Below are 21214 nucleotides of genomic sequence, written 5' to 3' on the forward strand. Positions count from 1 at the left end.
GAGCACTGATCACTCTTCTAGAGGTCCTGAGTTCAAATCCCACAACCACATGGTGTGATGGGATCTGGTGCCCTCTTCTGACCTGCAGATCTAGATGCAGAACACTGTGTATATAATAAATAATTAGATCTTTTTAAAAAAAAAAGCTAGAATCATAGGGTTATATGGCATGTTATTTAGGTGAGCACGAAAAGCAGTGGGGTTTTTGTAGCTGGCAAAATCATCAGGAGATGGGATTCAGACTTCAGAGTCTCTTAGGGTCCCCAGGTGATACCCACATGTAAACCAAGAATGAAAGTCAGCCTAGGCTTTAATGTATCGGTAACCCTATAAATTTAATGGCCATATGTCCTATCTGTAACTAGGTGTTATATTCTTTTATACCTTACTTTAAAATGCATTCTGGCCACCATTAGAAAACCATTTAGAGGTCTATAAATAAGTTAGCATTCCAGCACTTAAGTTTAATGAGGAAAAAGACAATCCCTCTGTTACTTGTGACCCACGAGTGACAGACACCTGCTAGGGGGTCATTCCACTGGCTGACACACCCAAGGCCACTTTTTTCCCCACTGATCAGACGGATAGATGGCCTGAAAGAATGAGAAAGTCGGAGTTCATCAAAGCAAAAATGTAAAGACAGCATACGTAAAAACGGAGAATGTGCTAGCTGGTGATGGACCCCAGCCCTTGGGAGGCAGAGGAGAGGATCTCTGAGTTTGAGGCCAACCTGGTCTACAGAGTGAGTTCTAGGACAGGAAGGGCTGGAAAGAAAAACCTTTCCTCAGAAAACAAAATAAAAACCAAAAGCAAACAAGCAAACAAAACAAACGAAAAGCTGAGGAGTGTTTGGAGAAACATTAAGCACTCAATCCTGTATTCTATTTACAGGCAGCACCGCGCCTGCAGGAGCTAGGGGGTACGAGAGATTCGGCGATCACCCAGCCGCACTGTAAGCAAGAACGTCAAGAATCATCAAATCCCAGAGGTTAGCATTCAGCCCTCTTGTTTTCTGTTTTCCACCACCATAACCTTCCCCTATGGCTTTAAGAGGGAGGCATGTGAGGCGCAGAAAGAGCACCGTTGGACTCCAACGGATGCTAACCCACGGGCTAGATCCATCTGTCATTGGCTGTTTGTGGTCACATGATTTTAGGCGCTTGCCATGTTTTGCCTCCACAAGCTCATTATGTGGTGCCTCTGTGTCAACTCCGCCTTGTCTGTGAATTAAGAAGGCACCAGCTGTCCTCCTCAGACTGAGGACTTTGCCTCTTCTGCCTGGTTTCATCATCCCAGGGTTTGACCTCTCCCAGCAACCATATTTGACTAATTTATTTATGTAAGAAACGATGTCAAATAAGCACTTGGGCTGCTCCTAATCACCTCCCCCACCCACCCACCCCCCCACCCCCGACTTTAACTGCTATGCTGGGCAGAGCCTTGTCAATGAGGAACCTGACCCTTGGAACTACTACTACATCAGCACACCAGTCTTGTGTTGCTTCAAGATGGACTCAGGATCAAGAAGAGAAGCAGGCAGCTCTCGAAGCCTAGACATAGTCATTCGAGTTTGGTATGGTGGTGCGCGCCTGTAGTGTCATTGTAGGCTGAGGCAGGAGAGTCACCGTAAGTTTGAGACCAGCTTCGGCTTTAGAGTAAGACCCTGTCCGGCAGACAGAGTGTAAGAATGTGTGCACAGTAGGTGCTCAATCAGTGTAGAGTCAGTTAGTCTTAGCTTCTGGCTCATCAGTTCTTTCTTAAAACATGAGGTTGTGAAAGAGTTGCTTTCTCAACGAATCCCACCTCCTCTGCTTTGTTGAGAACAGCATTCCACTGGCGAGAGACTTCCTGGGGCTAGCTGACAGCCAAGCCTTTCCCCTGAGACACTTACTGTTCAGTTGACTGTGGCCAAACAAATAGCTCCCATGCCAAACGGGAAGGCCAAGGCCCCTTCTGAAGTGCCTCTCCGGGAGGCGCCCTCAGTGTGGGTGGGGCTTCCAGGTCTTCTAGCAAGACCTGGGGAGAGAAAATGGTGGGTATACAGGGCTGGGAGGATCTAAGGACCTCTTCAAATTTTTGGCTCTGGAACCTGTCTGCTAATGTACAGTGACCAGAGCTCAAGAATGGGACTTTGGACTAGCTAGGACAGGAGGGAGAGGCCCATTTCGCTCAGTGGTCTAGTCTCCGGAGAAGCCAGGCCTCCCTGGTAAGTGGGAACCAGCTAAACTGGTTCGCTGTGCCGAACAGTATCTGTTTTGTTATCACCCAGCTAATTTCTGCAATTTAAATAGTAAGGTGATGCTGAGCGGCTAGAGAATGGAAAGTAGAGGGAACAGAGTTTGCAAAGGGCTTCAGACACAGAAGAGGTCCTGCACCTCAAAGCCATATGGCTTAAAGTGTGGAGAGGGGAACAGGAATGGGGAACCTGGAAAAGCAAGAGGGCTGTGCAGAAAGGACTAGACACTTTGATGCTGCTTCGTGGGTGACAGATGAAAACGCTCTTTAAATGACTTCATTAGAAAGGGAGTAGGGGGGATTTAATAATCATGGTTTTTGAATGTGGATGAATATTTAATGTGTGTGTAATCTCTTAATTAAAATTTGAGTACATCTACTATCTATATTTTTTAAACCACCAGAGATACTTCAGAATAAATAAAACATTTAGAAAATGCTCTACCACATACGTTTACTTGGTAAGTTTATATTGGACCTCATGATTGAAATTTGAATTTCTCTATTATCTATATTTTTAGCCTACCAAAGACAGAAATTAATTTCAAAATAAAGAAAAAAAATTTAAATTAATTACAGTCATTTCTTCTTTAAAAATATTTGTTTATTTTATGTGTGTGAGTACACTGTCACCGTCTTCAGACACACCAGAAGAGGGCATCAGATCCCACTACAGATGGTTGTGAGCCATCATGTGGGTGCTGGGAATTGAACTCAGGACTCTGGAGCAAGTTGAAAAACAGAACCTACAGTACCCACCCGGGTCCTCTGACCCACACAGGCTTGTCATGTCATAAGTGCTAGTTCACACATGTATTTGCACATGCACCTACACACACACACACACACACACACACACACACACACACACACACACATCAAAAGAAATAACTGGGGCTGGAGAAATGGCTCAGCGGTTAAGAGCACTGACTGCTCCTCCAGAATCCTGAGTTCAAATCCCAACACCCTCATGGTGGCTCACAACCATCTGTAATGGGATCTGATGCCCTCTTCTGGTGTGTCTGAAGACGGCGACAGTGTACTCACACACATAAAATAAATTTTAAAAAATCTTTTAAAAAGAGATTTACTTTGTTTTCAATGCTGTGTATGTGTGTCAGGTGTTTGCACAGGCCGGAGGAGGGTGTCAGATCCCTTGGGACTGGAGTTACAGGGGCTTATGTGCAGGAAGACAAACTTGGGTCCTCTGGAAGTGCTCTTAACCGCTGACCCAGCTCCTCTGCCCCTCAGAAATTCAATTGTGAAGTGTGGTAACCCACTTAGTCCTAAAATGGAGATTGCAGAGAAAAACCACCATTCGGTGAAGTGCAGTGGGAACCTCAGTGAATGGAATAAACATGCCAATACAATCGCAAACACTTTCACCCTATTGAAATGCTAATGAGCTCTGTGTTCTCGGAAGGTGATCCAGGCAGTACTGAGCCTAGCCCTGTAGGGTAACTTCTTAAAGATGGGGAAGCAGTCACACCCACAGTGCAGGAACGTGTTTCCATCTGTTCTCTGACAAATTTTATCCAAAGGGCCCGAGGATTAGCCACCAAGCTCATCCTTCCTGCTCCAACACACTTGATTTTGACGCTTGATTCTGACTCTGGCTTGCCCCTTGTGAATGTCACGTTGGCTCATTTCAGTGAAGAAACACTGGTCCTTTTATACTTCAGGTCTGTACAAACGCAACATTGTTTATTTGCCAAATCCCTGAGAGACTCGAAGAACTAATTAATCTATTAAAGCTTCTCTTGGAGAAAAATCAAACCTTTCAGATGGGAACCTGGGTGGGTAGCATCAGGATGTTTTGCAATGGGGCTGGCCAGATTGCAGCGCACAATTCGGATAGCTCTGTTTCTCCTGTCTGGAGGTTCGGCAGACTGGGAATGCAGAAGAGAAAGCCCGAGGTTGGGGGTGGGGGCACTACATGAGAGAGGGGCTGGCAGTCCTCACCCTGCTACTGACTAGAATAGAGGGGGGATAGCAACAGGTGGGACCTCTGAACCCCAGGGCCTGTCCCTTTCCAACAATACTTTTGGAGGTTGGGACTTAGCTGAGAGAAGTGGCTTTTACCTGTGGCTTTTTCTGAAGGACATTGTTGACAGAAAATCTACCAGATTGGTCTGGGGTGGGGGGTAGGCTCAGTTTTGTTTATTTGGGTTTTTTTTGGGGGGGGTGGGAGGGTTGTTTTCATTTGTTCTGAAACCAAGTCTCACTCTGAAGCTGTAGCTCTGGATGGCCTGGATCTTGAAATATAGACCAGGCTGGCCCGAATCTGCCTCCTAAATTTTGACATTAAGGAATGTGTGCCATGCCAGGCTTATTTTTCAGACAAGGTTTCTAGCCCAGGCTGGCTTGAATTTGACATCTAGTCAAGAATGACCTTGAACTTCTGATCTTTCTGCCTCTGTCTCCTGAGCCCTGGGTTTATACGCACTGCACCATCACACTAGGTTGGAGCAGTCCTAAATCAAACCGGTACCCATACGTGGGAGGCAGTCAAGCTACCAATTCATTCCGAAGCTACAGTCTTCCTTGTTTTCCCCAAACTTTAAGGACATGAAAAGTCCTGGAAAGTCTCTTTCTTTGAGGCCTTGACAGGACGAAGAAACAGCTAGCCAGCTCAGTGGAAATGGTGATGATGATGGTGGTGGTGGTGATGATGATGATGGTGATGATGATGGTGGTGGTGATGATGATGATGAAGACAATGGCCACCATGCTGGAAAGGACAGAAAACAGGGTACCACTGTACATGCTTATCTCTTCAGAGAAGGAGAGCATCAGAATTACCCTCCAGGGAGCCTCCCGTGGCAGCTTCCTGGAAAGATGCAATGTTCTTTGGAGGACCTAGATTATGTGGTTTGGGTCTCTTTAGGCATCCAAGTGCAAGTGCTGAATTACTCAGTGATCTCCAGATGGGTTCTTTTATCCACAAAACGGGCACATGTGTTTAACACATGCTTACAAGAAAGAACCCAGAGGTTCTTTCTGCAGCCATGAATTGAGTGTTCCCCATCTACACTGCCTCATACAGCATCTCCTAGACACGAATGGTCACTGAACAAGGATGCTGTCTTGGGAAACAGATGAATGTAAGTTTACACATTCATTCCATTTAAGAGGAGGCAATGAGCCTGGGAGGTAGCTCAGTGGTGAAGAATTCTTCCAGAGGCCTTAAGTTTGATTACCAGCACCCACATGGTGGCCCACAGCTGTCTGTAACTCTTAGTTCCAGGGAATTTGACACCAGGCATGCAAGCATTGCACAGACATGTACGATGGCAAAACAACCATACAATCAATCAATCAATCAATCAATTAAAAGAAGAAGACAAGGGTAAGAGTGAATACAGTTGAAGGACCTTATATGCATCATGATAATGCGACACAGAACCCCATTCCTAATAAGTTACTGATTATAAATAACAAAAGATGGTTCATTTCGATTCTGTAAATTGCCAGTTGTGAAGGTGGCATGTAGCTGGAATTCCAGCACTCGGGAGGCAGAGGCAAAAGGGATGCTGCAAGTTAAGGCTAGTTTTGTGAGTTCCAGGCCAGCCAGGACTATACAATTAGACCTTGTCCCCAAAACTTGGCCCTCCCGCCCTAGTACTTCCTTGGTTAATTAACTGATGGTTATAGGTGGTGAGTGAACTTCACACACACACAGCACAGCAGCCATCTGCTTGGTGCTTTGGAAAGACTAAACAGCATCTTTATCTCTTCTTAGCTTCTTTTTTCTTGCATCCTGGGCTTTTTTTTTTTTTTTTTTTTTTTTTTTTTTTTTTTTTTTTTATGTCCCTGGCAGCTCCATTGTGGAGGCCTCTCCTCAGTTAACTGAAGCACACAGCCCCTCCTCAATTAACCGAAACGCACTGGCCAGACTTCAGCAGGAAGACACATTGTGCTATCTGCATCCAAAAGACTGCCTCCGAGCAGGATGAGGTTGGCATGGGCTGCTGATGTGGAGTGTGAGATTCCAAGCTGCTAATTTGCTAAAATAATTTGGGAAAGTGCTACTTAAAACCCTGACAGGAGAGGAGGCAGCGTTTCTGAGATTTGTGGGAGGCCGAAGACCAGGCCTATGGAGGTTAAGTTTGCTAATTGCCTCAGTGGCTGTTGGCCACAGAATATTTATTTCCCTCTTGGCCCGGGAAGCCAGCTGTATTCGCTGAGCATATTTCCACCTTTCCTCAAGCTGAACTGTGGGTTGGTATTTTTATCAACTAGAAATCTGGGGATCATAATCTGGTCCCACACCAACCAAGGAGATTTTCATGATTGTCTTTTGTTTTTGTTTTTTAGTGTAAAGTAGAGTTTATTTGGGGCATGGGGAGGGGAGTTAAGAGGGTGGTAGAGGCAGAGGAAGGCAGGAGAGACGGTAGAGAAGCAGAGGCCGGCCATGAGCACGTGGAGAGAGAGGTGGGAAGGGAAGGCAAGAGTGTTCTTCACGATTGTCTCTGCAATGCAGGTTGACTTTTCCTCACACAGGAAGAAGAGAGGCAGGGCAGCGATGGGGGGCTGCACTCTGGACTACTTCCCAGCCACCTCCAGCTGACCCCAGAGCAACCGAGTTCAGCAGCTGACTGTGACCTATGACTTGGCACCAAAAGAAATGCCTCCCATTTCTTTCCCAGTCATCTTCTCTAGACCCTGAGCTGGGGGCAGGGAGAATGTGATGTCCCACAACAGTTGGGAATAAAAGGGGGACAGCCAAATATAACAATTTAGGGAGCTCTGTGCCTGCGTTGCCCATTTTTCATGTCTGCTTGCCATAGGCAGGGTCATCTGTGAAGAAAGAATTTTTTTTTTTAAGATTTATCTATTTATTGTATATAAATACACTGTCGCTGTCTTCAGACACACCAGAAGAGGGCATCAGATCCCATTTACAGATGGTTGTGAGCCACCATGGGGTTGCTGGGAATTGAACTCAGGACCTCTGGAAGAGCGGTCGGTGCTCTAACCACTGAGCCATCTTTCCAGCCCAGAAGAAAGAATCTTAATGGAGAAAATGCTTCTGTAGGGGTTGGCCTGTAGGTAAATCTGTAGGGTATGTTCCCGATGATGTCACCCCAGGCAGGTGGCCCTGTGGTGTGTAAGAAATCAAACTGAACTAGCAGTAGGAAGCAGGCCAGTCAGCGGCAGTCCTCCAAAAGCCTTCGCTTCAGACCTTTGCATTCCTGCTCTGACTTCCCTCGGTGGCGGGTGTGTCCTGAGAGTTTGAAGTTGGATAAAACTCTTTCCTCCCCAAGTTGTTTACGGTCATGGTGTTTCATCACAGCGATAGAAACCTTAACAAAGACAGGGGAGAGGCTGGTTTTATATAAATTGGGCAGAGCCTGAGACTGTTTTTTAAAAATCTTCCAAGTAGGCCTATGGCTACCCACCTAATTTAATTTAATATATACTTATTCACTTTGGACAGGCCACCTCTACCTCACCTCATCACAACCACCGCCACCCAGCCCCCTGCTGGAAGCTTTATCTTCTTATACAGCCTGCTCTGTAATATTGATGGATGAAACTTCAGAGTCAGCTTCCTAGTCAATACCTAATGGTACCAAAGAGGTAATTATTGTTCTGTTTATTGCTACTTGTTGTCTTTTTAAAAAAAAAAAAAAGACTTATTTATCTATGATATTGAAAGAGGAAATCCCTAGGGCAAGGAATCCGTGTCAACCTTTTACTCTTCAATATATGAGTACACTGTAGCTGTCTTCAGACACACCAGAGGAGGGCATCAGATCTCACTACAGATGGTTGTGAGCCACCATGTGGTTGCTGGGATTTGAACTCAGGACCTCGGGAAGAGCACTCAGTGCTCTTAACCGCTGAGCCATCTCTCCAGCCCTGCATGCTGCCTTCAGTTAGGTTGTATAAAGCTAGGGTCATCGATTAACTGGGGATGCCAGTTTCACCTCAGCCTTACCAGCACTGGAAATAACCATTTGGCTGTTTGGGAGATGGCTTAAATGGGAAAGCATTTGAAGACATGAGACCCTGGGCACTGATTCCCAGTACTGATTTAAAAAGAAGAAAGAAAAAGGAGTCAGGCTGGGTGGCATAGCATATAGCACACTACACAGGGTAATACTAGCAGTCTGGAGGCAGAAGCAGGATCATGAGTTCAAGGCCAGTCTGGGCTACATAGCCACACCCTGTCTCATTAGCAAAACAAAACAATACCAGGCCTGGTGCTGACTTGTTATCTCTGCTATTCCAGAAGGGGAAACAAGTTCAAGGGCAGCCTGGATAGCTGAATGTGACTTTGATGAAAAATAATGAGCCTAAGGAGGGCTGGGATATAGTTTAATGGTGGGCCTTGTGTAGCGTGTCCCAAGGCCCTGGGTTCAGTCTTTAACACTGAAAAAAACCAAAGCATCAATGTTACTAAAGGGCCTGTCAGAAACACCCACATTTGTATAATAATAATACCCTATGCCTTATAATCATGTTTGTTTTTTTTCTTAACCACCCCCCCAACAGAATATGTGTCCAAAGGCAAGAATGTCAATCCACACAGGCCATTCTTCCACAATTTCTGGAGCGATGGCTCAGCGGTTAAGATCACTGGCTGCTCTTCCAGAGGTTCTGAGTTCAATTCCCAGCAACCACATTGCAGCTGACATGGGATCTCATGTCCTCTTCTGACCTCTGAGGGTACTGTATCACTGTGCACAGACACACAAGTGGCTAAAACACACAAATACATAAGATAATGAAGCTGTCTAAAGTCAGAGAACCCGTGTCTATTACAGACTCCCCTTCAGCCTGCACCGTTGTGTCTTACTGGACTTTATTTTCAAATGTGTGTTTAAAATATTCACTGGACACTTTTTGCTTCGCTTGACCAATGCTATTCCCTTTAGACTATGTACAAACAGCTTGGAACAGAGGCTCAGTTGGCCCACGTAGCCACAGGTTTTATATTCAAAGATTTGGGTAGCTTGGCATAAAAAATACTCAGAGAGGTTGCAGTTCGGTGGTAGAGTATATGCTTAGCACAGGCAAGGCCCCAGCCTTTACCTCAGTATCCCCAAAAGATGTCTTTTTACTTTCAGGGGGAGAAATGTGTGTTTTACTAAAATTTTTTTTTTTAATTTAAGATTTATTTATTTTATATGAGTCCACTGTAGCTGTCTGCAGACACACCAGAAGAGGGCATCAGATCCCATTATAGATTAGATGGCTGTGAGCTCAGGACCTCTGGAAGGGCAGTCAGTGTTCTTAACTGCTAAGACATCTCTCCAGCCCTTACTTAACACTTTTAAACGTTACTTTTTCTTGTCATTATTTGTTAAGCAGTTCGATACAACAACTATTCACAGGGTATTATGTATAATTTAGGGATGCTACTGTAGGGGAAGGTTCTACACAATGTTGTAGTGTATTAGGCATTCTTTGTATAATCTCTCTCTACAGTTGTTTGTTCTGCTGACCTGAGTATATATCACCTACATCCCTGAACCCCTTAGAGGCTAGAAGAGGGCATCAGGTCCCCTGGGACAGAGTTACCCCAGGTTGTGAGCTGCCACATGGGTGCTGGGAATCAAAGTTAATGTTTCTTGGCTGTGACACTTCTATAACCCCCATATGTATTCTTCATATACACGTATATGTTCTGGGTGTTAATTTCTTATGAAGCATAAATTTGCAAATATTTCTCTTTTTCTCTAGGTTGTCTTTTCACCTGCTTGAGAGTATTGTTTGGTACACAACAGCTTATCATTTTATTTATTTATTTATTTTATGTATGTGTGTACACTTTAGCTGTCTTCAGACACACCAGAAGAGGGCATCGGATCCCATTACAGATGGTTGTGAGCCACCATGTGGTTGCTGGGAATTGAACTCAGGACCTCTGGAAGAGCAGTCGGTGATCTTAACCACTGAGCCACCTCTCCAGCCCAACAGTTTGTCATTTTAATGTGGTCTATCTACTTCCTTCTTCTGCTGCTATTTTTAGCATGCGCTTATCGGTTGTCCTATCCAAGAAGTCACTGCCAAATCTGGTGCCAAGAGCATCTGCCTGCGATGTGTGTGTCTCTTAAGGTTTAGTGTTTACATTTAGACCCCTGACTTACTTGAAGCCAGTTTTTGCATATGGTATAAGGTAAGGATATGACAGTTTTCCCAGCACAGTTTGTTGAAGAGACTGTCCCTTTCATGTTGACCGATCCTGGCACCCTTGATGGAAAAGGGCTTCAGATATGGCTCTGAGGGACTTTAGGTGAGAAGGTAAATCTGTAATAGAGTGTGGGCGGTAGTTGTCTCTAAGGCATTCATTGTCTCCTTACCAGAGCCAGAAGGGTGGGGTGGGACCCCTGACAACACCTCCCAGGTAGCCGAGGCCTCAGGCAGCACCCAAGGACTGCTGTGCTAGGCCAGGCTGCTCCCTCTGGATGCCACCCAAACAGCCTTGCTTGGGACTGCTCAGACCGGTTTGCAGGCTTCTGTTCCTTGGAGCTGGCTCAGTTAGTCACAGCCTACAACCTGCCCCCCTGCCCTTTCTCTTTCTTTCTGCTTCCCCCTCTTCTCTCACAGTGTATTCCTTCCCTTTCTCCGTTCTTTTCTCCCAGCCTCTATGTAGACGGTTCTCACCCCCCTCCACTCCCCCAGATCCAAGGCTCTGAGCTGCTGACCTTTGTACTGGCCTGCCTACGTGTGTGCCCTTCCTCCCCTGGCCCCCTGCCAAGACCAGTCAGGCTCCAACCCAGAAGGTTCCTATGTTTTTTTTAATGGGTATAAAATTATCGATAATAAAACAACCAGCAATGCTAACAATGACAATTCCCATTTATTGGGTACTTACCAAACATAGTTTACATGCCTTGCATCGTTAACTACCCACAGCAGGCCTGAGGTCGATATTATTACCCCACTCCTGTAACAGACAAGAAACTAAGTCGAAAGGGCTCACATTCTGTGCTCAAGGTCACACAGCCAGTGAGTGGCACAATCAGGGTTCATATATTGCCTGTCACTAATGTGACACCTCTGATGCTCATCCTCACTGCCTGACTGACAGCGATTGAGTCAGTATGTGTGTGTGTGTGTTTTGGGGAGTGGGTAGGGGAGAGCTTTAGCAAAGATATGTGTCTTGACTTTCTAATCCTCCCTAGACACTGACGGTCTCTAGAGAGGGCCATGAAAGGCTAGGGGGGCAGACAAAATCAGGCAGCCGATAACTGAAGTTTCTGGAACACAACACCGCACTACTTACAGGCTGGGCTTGATTCTCTGCCCCTCTTGGCTAGACTCACTGATACTCACTCATACTGCATTCTTGGCAGGTTCAAGCCTGCCCATTCTGAAGGCATTCCCTCCAAGAGGCCTGTACAAGAAGGATAAGGACGTAAGGAAGAAGAGCTACCCTTCAAAGCCCTGGTTTCTACTTTGCTGTGAGCAACACCATGGCCAAAAGCAATGTGGGGAAGAAAGGTTTATTTTCCTCTACATCTTAGAGTCCATGATCAAGAGAAGTCAGGGTGGGAATTCAAGGCAGGAATCTGGTGACAGGAACTAAAGCAGATGCCACGGAGGAGTGCTGCTTACTGGCTTGCTCTCTGTGACTTGCTTGCTTGCTTTTCTGACTTGCTTACCTTTCTTCCTTCCCTCCTTTTCTCCTTCTCTCTTTCCTTCCTTCCTTTCTTCCCTGTTTATTTGTTTGTTTGTTTTTAGTTTGCTGTTGTTTTCTTTGAGACAGGGTCTTAGAATGTAGCCTAGGCAATCTTGGAGCTCACTCTGTAAACCGGGTTGTCCTTGAACTCCCGGAGATCGGCCTGCCCCTGCCTCCAGGGTGCTGGGATTAAAGGTGTGAAGCACCACACCCAGCTTTGGCTTGGTTTCTTATACTGGACCACATGCCCTGGGGTGGTACCACCTGCAACAGTCTGCAGACTCCCCCCGAAAATGTCCTTCAGACTTGCCTACAGGACAATCTAATGGACATATTTTGTCAACTGAGGCTTCCTCTTCCCAGATGACCCTAGCTTGTGTCATGTTGATGGGAAAACCTAATTACTCAAGTCCTCTGGATCTGAGAAGAAACAGTGTTGGCAGCCAGAGGAGAACACAGAGTTACCTTTTGTCTGTCCCTCAAAGTCTATGTATCACCATACAGTGTGTGTGTGGGGGGGGGCTCCTTCCTTCTCTGCACTAGTTCAAGCCTCGCACTCTGGTACTGCGAAACACTGCTACCTTTTAGCAAGCACAGCATGGCAGCCTAGTCTACGTGCAGAGGGGATGTGTATGTATATGGTACTGGCAATGGACAGGGTCAGAAAGGGCTTTACAGGACAGACTCACCCGTATCCCCAAGGGTGAATAAGTATTTGCTGTGGGAAGAAGAGAAACTATTTGAGATAGTTTCACAGATTCACCTATAATGTCTGGGAAGGAATCTTAGGGTGACCGAAGAGCAATGATTTAGAGCAACCATTTAGGGTGGATGGTAGAGCTCTGTCCATAGCAACAGCATCAGACAGCTTTTCCATAGCAACACTATCAGACGGCTTTTTCCCATCTAAAGACAGGCCTCTGAGCATCTGTGTGCAGTCTCCCTGGGAAATGCAGACCGGTTACATTTCTCATGTGGCTCACCCAGTAGGCAGCATACAGCCCAGGTACCCCTTCTAGACTACTATTGCTTTGCCGTCTCTACTAGTGTCCCTTGTACCAGCTCTGTTGCACACTTGTAAGTAGGAGAGAAAGCCTTGGCCCATCACAAAGGTGATGAAGATTCTGGAGGTGGGTAGACAGAGGCTGGAGAAGGAGTGAAAAAGGGGAGATACATGTTTCTAGCTTAGCTTCAACTGTGGACAGAAAGGCCATGCCCGACTTCCCACAGCAGCAAGGACTCCTGCCCATCTCTCAGCTCTTCTTAAGACGAGAGAATGCTAATCTGATGGGTTGGATGCCAGCACCAGGGTGAGGCCAAGTTTACCTGTGCGCTGGGTCACTAAGCGTAAAGGAAAAATGGCACTCAAGAATGTAGCCCTCTGTTCCTCACACCCACACCTAAGTAGTCTCCTCTGCTCCTTTAGCGGCCACTGACTGGAGGAGGAAATATCCCAAAGCGAAGGAAAGGTCAGAGACTGGAGAAGGTACTGGGCTCACGCAGCCAAAGAGCAGTGTATCCAGTAGCTGCAGCCCACAGTGGTCTTGTCCCTTGGAAATCTCAAGGGCAGAGCAGGGAGTGACAGGGCAAGGCTCTCCCGCAGCGGCACCCACTTAGTCTCACCAGAACGCCCGCCTTTATTTCTAACTGCTTAGACAAAAGAGAAAACAAGGCTGGAAAGATGAAGGGCGGGTGTTTTCAGAGCAGGAGCCAAAGAGAGAGTGGTGCCTTCCAGGCCAGAAACTAGCTCTGGGGAGCAAAAGAACGGGGCCCCTGTCCCCTCCCAATGAGTCAGTCAGTTTGGGAGGAGCTGGGTGTGGCCCCTGGAAGAGCCTGGTTTCAGTTTAGAGAGGCCCAGACACATGGCTGTGGGACAGAAGGACTCCCAAACCAGCCTGCTGCTGCTTGGTAGTTATGTGACCCGGGGCACCCACTGCTGTTCTGAGTCCTAGGATCCTCAGTAGACACATCCCTGCTGGGGTGGGGGAGGGGTGGGAAGGGTAATTAATCCTGGCAATAAGTTTCTGTGGCAGTCCTTAATAAGCCATAAATCTCTACAGGAATACAGAGGTGTGATCCTTTTTTTGTTAGTCCCTTGGGAATGAAAAAAACAGGGCATCTCCGAGAAACACTTGTCAGCATCCTGCCCCACCCATCTCCTCTAGCTTGCTTGTCTTCCTTCTAGTCGGGGAAACACCACTGCTGTTCCCTAAGCTCTTCTCCCTACCCCATTTGTCTTTTAGAAAGCCAGCACTTCCACAGCATTCCTTTCTAAAATGTGAAGTTTGTTTTTTTGTTTTGTTTTGGGAGACAGAGTTTTTCTGTGGGGCCCTGGCTCTCCTGGAACGGACTGGACTGGCTTTGAACTCACGGAGGTTCACCTGCCTTTTCCTCCCAAGTGCTGGGGTTAGAGGTGCATGTCACTACCGTCCCACTAGCCTTGTAAATATTAAAATCAAAGCCATGACCCAAACCTTTGTCCAATCTCTGAGCCCCACCCAGCACAGGTACTGTATACTTCTCCTGGGCTTACATTTCTATGGAGCTTTGCAGATCATACAATACATATCTGGGGCCTTGGTTATCTGTTTGGCCATACGGTGACATCACACAACGAACTTAGCCGGATTATGCGCCCATTTTATGGAGGAAAGAAGTATCTGACCGAAATCAGCAGGAAGTTCCTGGTCTTTTTTTCAGACCCTTCACTGCCTCCCTTTGATGCCAAGATGTTTGGCTGGTCTGGATCTACCGTCTACACTCCCAGTCTTCATTGTGTCTTGAGTCATACTGTGCAGAAGAAGGCCGAGCCTAGCAGGTCTACTTTCTGGGCGCTCTGTAGACCTGGTGCCTGCCAGTGTTTCCACAGCATGCATGTGACTCTAACTACTCCTTCTCTTCCTCCAGTTTCTTTCCTGGTTGAGGATTGGTCTTTTGCTATGCTAAATACTGATAGCTCCCAGAGACCCCATGGACCCAAGTGACACTGTCATCTTGCCCCTCCCCAATCATCCCTGATTGGTGAATAAAGATGCCTACTGCTGATAGTTGGGCAGAAGACAGATGGGAAGGCTTTTAGGTTCCTGGGCTTTGGGCCTGAGGAGACCAGGAGGAGAGAGAAGAAGTTGAAATGGGGGAAAGATGCCTCGGAGTAAGAATCTTAAAATAATGGCCACGCAGGCTGGTTAATTGGAGTTCAAAGCAGCGCAGATGAAACATGGCAAATTATAAAATGGGATTGTTGATCGGGAAATGACATAATAGCAGAGGGGACAGACATCTGCCCAGCTTTGAGGTTTATTGTAAACATAAAGGTTGTATGTTTTTATTTGGGAACTAAATGGTCAAAAGGTGGGGAAAACCCCTGGATCAGGATTAAAAATATTCAACGACATTTCTCTCCTTGGCTTGCATAAGAACATCAAGTCTACAGTGGAGTCCAGTGGGGACAGTTGTCTCTGTGGCTGCGCCTCCTGCCTCGCTGGCTGTGTAAGGTCAGCGTGGCCACATCAGGATGGATGCTGCTTCCATTGGGAGCTCTGATTTGTGACAACGGTCCTCAAACATCAGCCAGCAGCCGCAGCTCAGATGTTGAGGGCCTCCCAGAAGAAGAGTCATCTTGTTTTGGACTAAGCTGACAACAGCTAGATATATGATTTTTTAAAAAGTGATGCTATTTTTTTTTCAATGCTGGGTATTAAGGCCAAGGCCTTGTATATTTGAGGCTAATCCTTGATCACTTTGCTGTGTGCCTAGCCTTTTTCTTTTGAAGCCAAGTTTAAGCTACCCAGACTAGACTCGAATTTACAGCTTTCTTGCCCCAGCCTCCCAAATGGCTGAGATTAGAGGCCGGCACCTCTGGTGGTGATTAGATAGCAGGCCTTTTGTATCTTATGATTTGGTCAGGCATCTAAAGTTAATATCAGCCAGCAGCCACTAGGGATGCATGCAGCACAGGGTGACTCCTTGGATCTAGACCCTTCCAATTGGAGTGGACCAAAGGCAAGAAGAATTATTTCATGTAAAGGTGATAGGGTGTGGTGCTGTGTAAGCCTGCTTTGCCCAATAGGACCACCTAGTTACTCGAGACTATTTAAGTTCAAATGAGATCAAAGTAATATTTAGCACCTTAGTCATACTAGCACCTTCCCAGTGACCAATGATTGTTTAAAAATGGCTGGTAAGGCCAGATGGTGGTGGCACACATCTTTAATCCCAGCACTTGGGAGACAGAGGCCCACTTGTAGACGAGGCTAGCTTGGTGTACAGAGTGAGTTCCAAGACAGCCAGGGCCAACTCTCCTCCTCCATCCCCCCAAAAAACCCAACCAACTAACCAACCAAAAAAGGAGGGGGCTTGGGAGGTTGTCTGGTAGAAGCTGGCAAGTTGGCTTAGTGGGAAAGGGAGCTCGATGCCAAGCTTGAGGACCTAAGATTAGTCCCTGGAACCTATAAGGGAGAAGAAAGAGTCAGTTACCCTAAAGTTGTGTTCTGACTTCCACATGCATGATGTGGTACATATGCTTAGTGAAAGAGAGTGTGTGCGTGCGTGCGTGCGTGCGCGCGCGCGCACACACACACACAAAATAAATATTTTTTAAAGATTTATTTATTTATTTATTATATATAATACACTGTAGCTGTCTTCAGACACACCAGAAGAGTACATCAGATCTCACTACAGATGGTTGTGAGCCACCATGTGGTTGCTGGGATTTGAACTCAGGACCTCTGGAAGAGCAGTCGGTGCTCTTAACCACTGAGCCATCACTCTAGCCCTAAATAAATATTTTAAAAGGGTGTTTTTTTGTTTGCTTTTTTTGCTCGGGGCTGAGGAAATGACTCTGCAGTATAGGTAGGGTACTTGCATGAGTACAAGAGTGAGGACCTGACTTTGGATCTTAAACACCCACATAAAAAGTGGAGGCTCGGCAGCACACGTCTCTAACCCCACCTTTGGGGAAGGGGTGGGGCGGGAGGCAGATAGATCTGGGCTTGCTGGCCAGCCAGTCTAGCTGGAAAACACTAAGCTTCAGGATCAGTGAGAGGCCCCGTCTCAAGGGAGTATGGCAGAATGAGAAAGCAGGATGCCTGATGTCCCTCTCTACACATATGTGAATGGTGTGTGCACCCATGTGTTCCCTCATGCATACACCACACACACAAACATGCACACATGTACACACCTACACCACACATACATGCCACATACACACACCAGCACACACCACAAACACACACACACACGCCACACACCCCATATACCACATCATACACACCACCGCACAGACAAATATGCACACACACAAACATGTACACATACAAACATGTCACATACACACACCCCATCACACACAAACAAGCACACCCACACATAAACATGCACACACTTGCACACCTACACCACACACATACATACACTGCATTACCCCCACGTATACAACATATACACACACCACCACACACAAACACACACGTACACTCCAGTCCCTACTGCTGTTGAAAGTTCCACTGGTCAGCACTGATATTATTCCAGTGGTTGAAAAAGAAGCAAAGGCCAAAAGTATTCTAGGAAGGAATAAACGTTGTGTGGCTACCACTCCCTCCTGGAGGGAGAAGGGCACCTCAGAAGACTCAGAAAGCTAAGGCAACTTTACAAGGCTTCTATGCTCAGAAGGTTCTGAGCAGGAAACAGTTACTGGAGGCTGGGGTTGGGTGGGGAGCGCCAATGATGCCGCTTTCATGAACTGTAACCTGTACTGAGGTGGCTTTTAGTGATACAGTTGCCTTTGAATCCTTAGTAAGAAACCCTTATAAACTCACTGGTCTACCAAGCTAAACAGGGGCGGAACCATGTTCTGTAGTCTGTCATCAGCCTCCTTTCTAGGATGAAAGACCTGGTTCCCACCATTCAGTGTTTCCCTAGCGAGAGTCACCAGAGATGTCCAATAGGAGCAAGCCTAGCTTGGGTGACCTCAGAAGAGCAGGGCATATTGGAGCTGGGAAGACGGAGGAAGCAGGTTGACCAGGCACCACAGTAAATGCCCTCGCTCCCTCTAACTGTACCTTGGGTTTGGCTAGAGGAGCCACCCCATCGGAGCCATGGATGCTTCCTCAGTGTGGTGTTCATACCCTGCAGGGAAGACATGGCTCCTCATTTAGGAAACCCACACTCATGCTGCCAGCAGGCAAAGACGAGGTACCATTTCTGTCCAGATAGGATCTCGTGTGTCTAGACCGAAGGCTAGATAGCGGGTGTTTGTATTGGGGACCTAGGGCTCAGATATTCAGGCAGAAGTCCCAATTATGATGTGGAGCAGAAGGAAAAGATTGGCCTAAACCACAGATTTGGGTCCTTTTGTTGTTTCTACTTCTGGATTAAGAGCTTAAGTTACTTATAACTGCTCATTTAGTTCTTCGAAATTCAGAGACGGGAAGTGTTGTTAATTATTTGCCTGGGGCCAAGTCCTTCAAGGTGGGGACAAACTGAATGCTTATTCGAAGTCCCGTTTGTCTCCTGCTCAAGGGAGAGAACAGAGGCACAAAGGGAGGACCTGGGACTCCGGAAATCATCTCGATCTTGATTCTGCCCTTAGACAGTGTTACATGATTTATGTATTTGTATATTTATATATTTATATCTTAGTCTGCCATTATCTTCTTCAAACTCGTATCACAGGCAATGGCCAGATCTAGGTACTTAGAACACACTGTCATCAGAAATCTGTGTTTCCTGTGTCTCTTGACTCTGCCTCTCTCTGTGTTGGCACCATCCTCAGGATTTCTCTATACTATGTCCAAGCGGGCCTATAAGAAGCAGTGCAAAGCCAGCAGATGCTGCAGCAATTTCTTTCCATTGAAATTCAGGGCTAATCTGCGGCAGAAGATGAGGTCGACTTCTTCTAGACTCGTGGATGATGCCCCACCCTCTCAGAGATCTTGCATATCAGATCTTTTCATTACGATTCATAACTAGCAAAATTATAGTTGTAAAGTAGCAATGAAATAATTTTATGGTTGGGGGTTACCACAACATGAGGAACTGTATTGAAGGGTCGAAACATTAGGAAAGTTGAGGACCAGCATTCTAGACTTTGAAGTCTTTGAGTCAAGACAGAATGAGTTTATATGGCGACTCAAAGAAGGACGGCAGACGCTAGCTTCGTAGAAAGCACAGCGGCCCACTCCGCAAGGTGAAGCTGACATGTAGGAGCTGGTGAGAGGGCTCAGCTGGTAAAGCGCTTGCTTGCATTGTAAGCCTGGGACCTGAGTTTGGTTTCCAGAACCCACATTAAAGAAAATGTAAAAAGCCAAGTGTGTGTAACTCCGGTACTGGGGACACGGGGAGGCGGATTCCTTGGCTTTACGACAGCTAACCTGGCCCAACCAAAAACTGCAGGACAGTGAGACAGTGTTTCAAGTAGACATTGTCTAAGGAATGACATCTACAGTGACTTTCTGGCTTGTGTTTGCATGTACGCATCCATGAACGAGTAAGCTAATACGTATGCAACATTTGCAAAAAGATTTTGTATTACGTAATAACCTCAAGGAATGTTCCAGAAAGAATAAAATTACAAAGGAAGAAGTAGCGACCTAGGTTAAAGTGTCATCTTGTTCTCTGGGAGGAGGGAAAGAAGCCCTGTGGGATTCAGGCACAAATGTACTGAGCCCCAATCCCGGAAACAAAGGATTGGGTCAAATGGAACATTTCTAGAGGAGCTTTACTAAGAAGGGTAAAGGTTATTTAATTAGTGATTTGATTACACCGGAGGGGGGCAGATCTATAGGAAATGTCAGGGTTTGTTGACAGCACAAAACTACTGAGATGGGAAGGGTCATGTAAAGTGTTTGTGAGCCGAGGTCCTGGGCAGAGAGGTAAAATGTTGATGGTCAGGAGTCAGGAGCTATGGGTTCTATTCTGGATGAAACAACACTGTAGTGTTTCTCAGCTGTGGGTCTTTGGGGGTAATGAGCCTGTACAGAGGTCTCCTAATACCATCATGAAACATAGATACTTATATTAGGATTTGCAACAGTAGCAAGATTACAGTTATAAGTAGCAAAGAAAATAATTTGTGATTGGGGTGTCTCCACAACATGAGGAAGTGCCTGAAAGGGTCACGGCATTGGGAAGGCTGAGGACCGCTGCTACACAGTTAAGATGAAGTCACTGCTGTAATCCAGGAGAGGAAGTTAGTATAGATTCTCCTGAGGGTCAGCTGAGGTGGTTCTAGACAAAGATGCCAGAGAAACACTGGTGTCTTTGTCCACTTAGGAGCTCCAACCAAATAGCACAAACTGGTTGGCTTCATAAATAACACACAAATTTATTTCTCATAGTTCCAGGAAGGTGAGAAGTTCAAGATGAAGGCACCAACAAACTTAGGTGTTTGGTGAGGACCTCTTCTCTGATATACAGGTGAAACCTAGCTGTGTCCTCCCATGGCCAAAAGGGAAAGAGAGTCTCTTACAAAGACCTTATTTTACTCACAGAAGCAGAGCCCTCACAACTTAATCACCTCACAAAGGCCGTGACTCATGGGCTTTGAAAGGACTCTGGCATTCAGATTCATAGCGCCAGGGTTCTAAAGTAGTTTAAGGCCCAACAGTGTCACTAAAGTGTGACACTGGGGAGCAGAGTAGAGACTTGGTTAAGTGCTTGTCACATAGCATGAGTTTAATCCCTAGAAGCCATATAAAAGCCAATCACGGCAGTCCTCCCCTGTAATCCGGGTGCTGGGGAGTTGAGAAGGCCTGATATCTGGGACTTACCAGCCTCACTCTATCTGAACCAGCGAGCTTCAGGTTCAGTCAGATAATTCGTCTCAAAGACTAGGAAAACACCCACCATCCGCCACTGGCTTTGGCATACACGTACACACGTGCACACACAAACACTTACACACCAGTAGATAAAGAAGGACCAATACAATCACATGCAGGCAGCTCTGACTCACTCATATTACTTATAAAGGGGGGTCTAAGAAAAGACTATTAAAATCTTTGGGGGGTTAGTTGTAGACTTTGGATGAAACAGGGACTTTCGGGTCTGAAGACAACAGTCCTGTAACAGTAAGGCCCAAGTTTGCTCATTAAACGTTCAAATTCTGAGTCTGTAATGTTAGTGACAAGAACCATTGTTAGTAATACCTGGATACTTATCTCTCCTCCGTTTAAGAGCTAAATGGGATTCGATCCATCAGGGAGCAGGGGCCTGACATATAGGAATCCTCATACAATTCAGCATGTCACGGTCAGTAGCCCTTGAGCTTGGACAGAATCACAGTGTGGGGATGTAGGCCCGAAAACCTTCATCTTCCTCATCGCTAAGAGGAAATAATGT

The sequence above is a fragment of the Micromys minutus genome (assembly GCF_963924665.1).
Source record: "Micromys minutus genome assembly, chromosome: 28".
Classification (NCBI taxonomy): domain Eukaryota; kingdom Metazoa; phylum Chordata; class Mammalia; order Rodentia; family Muridae; genus Micromys; species Micromys minutus.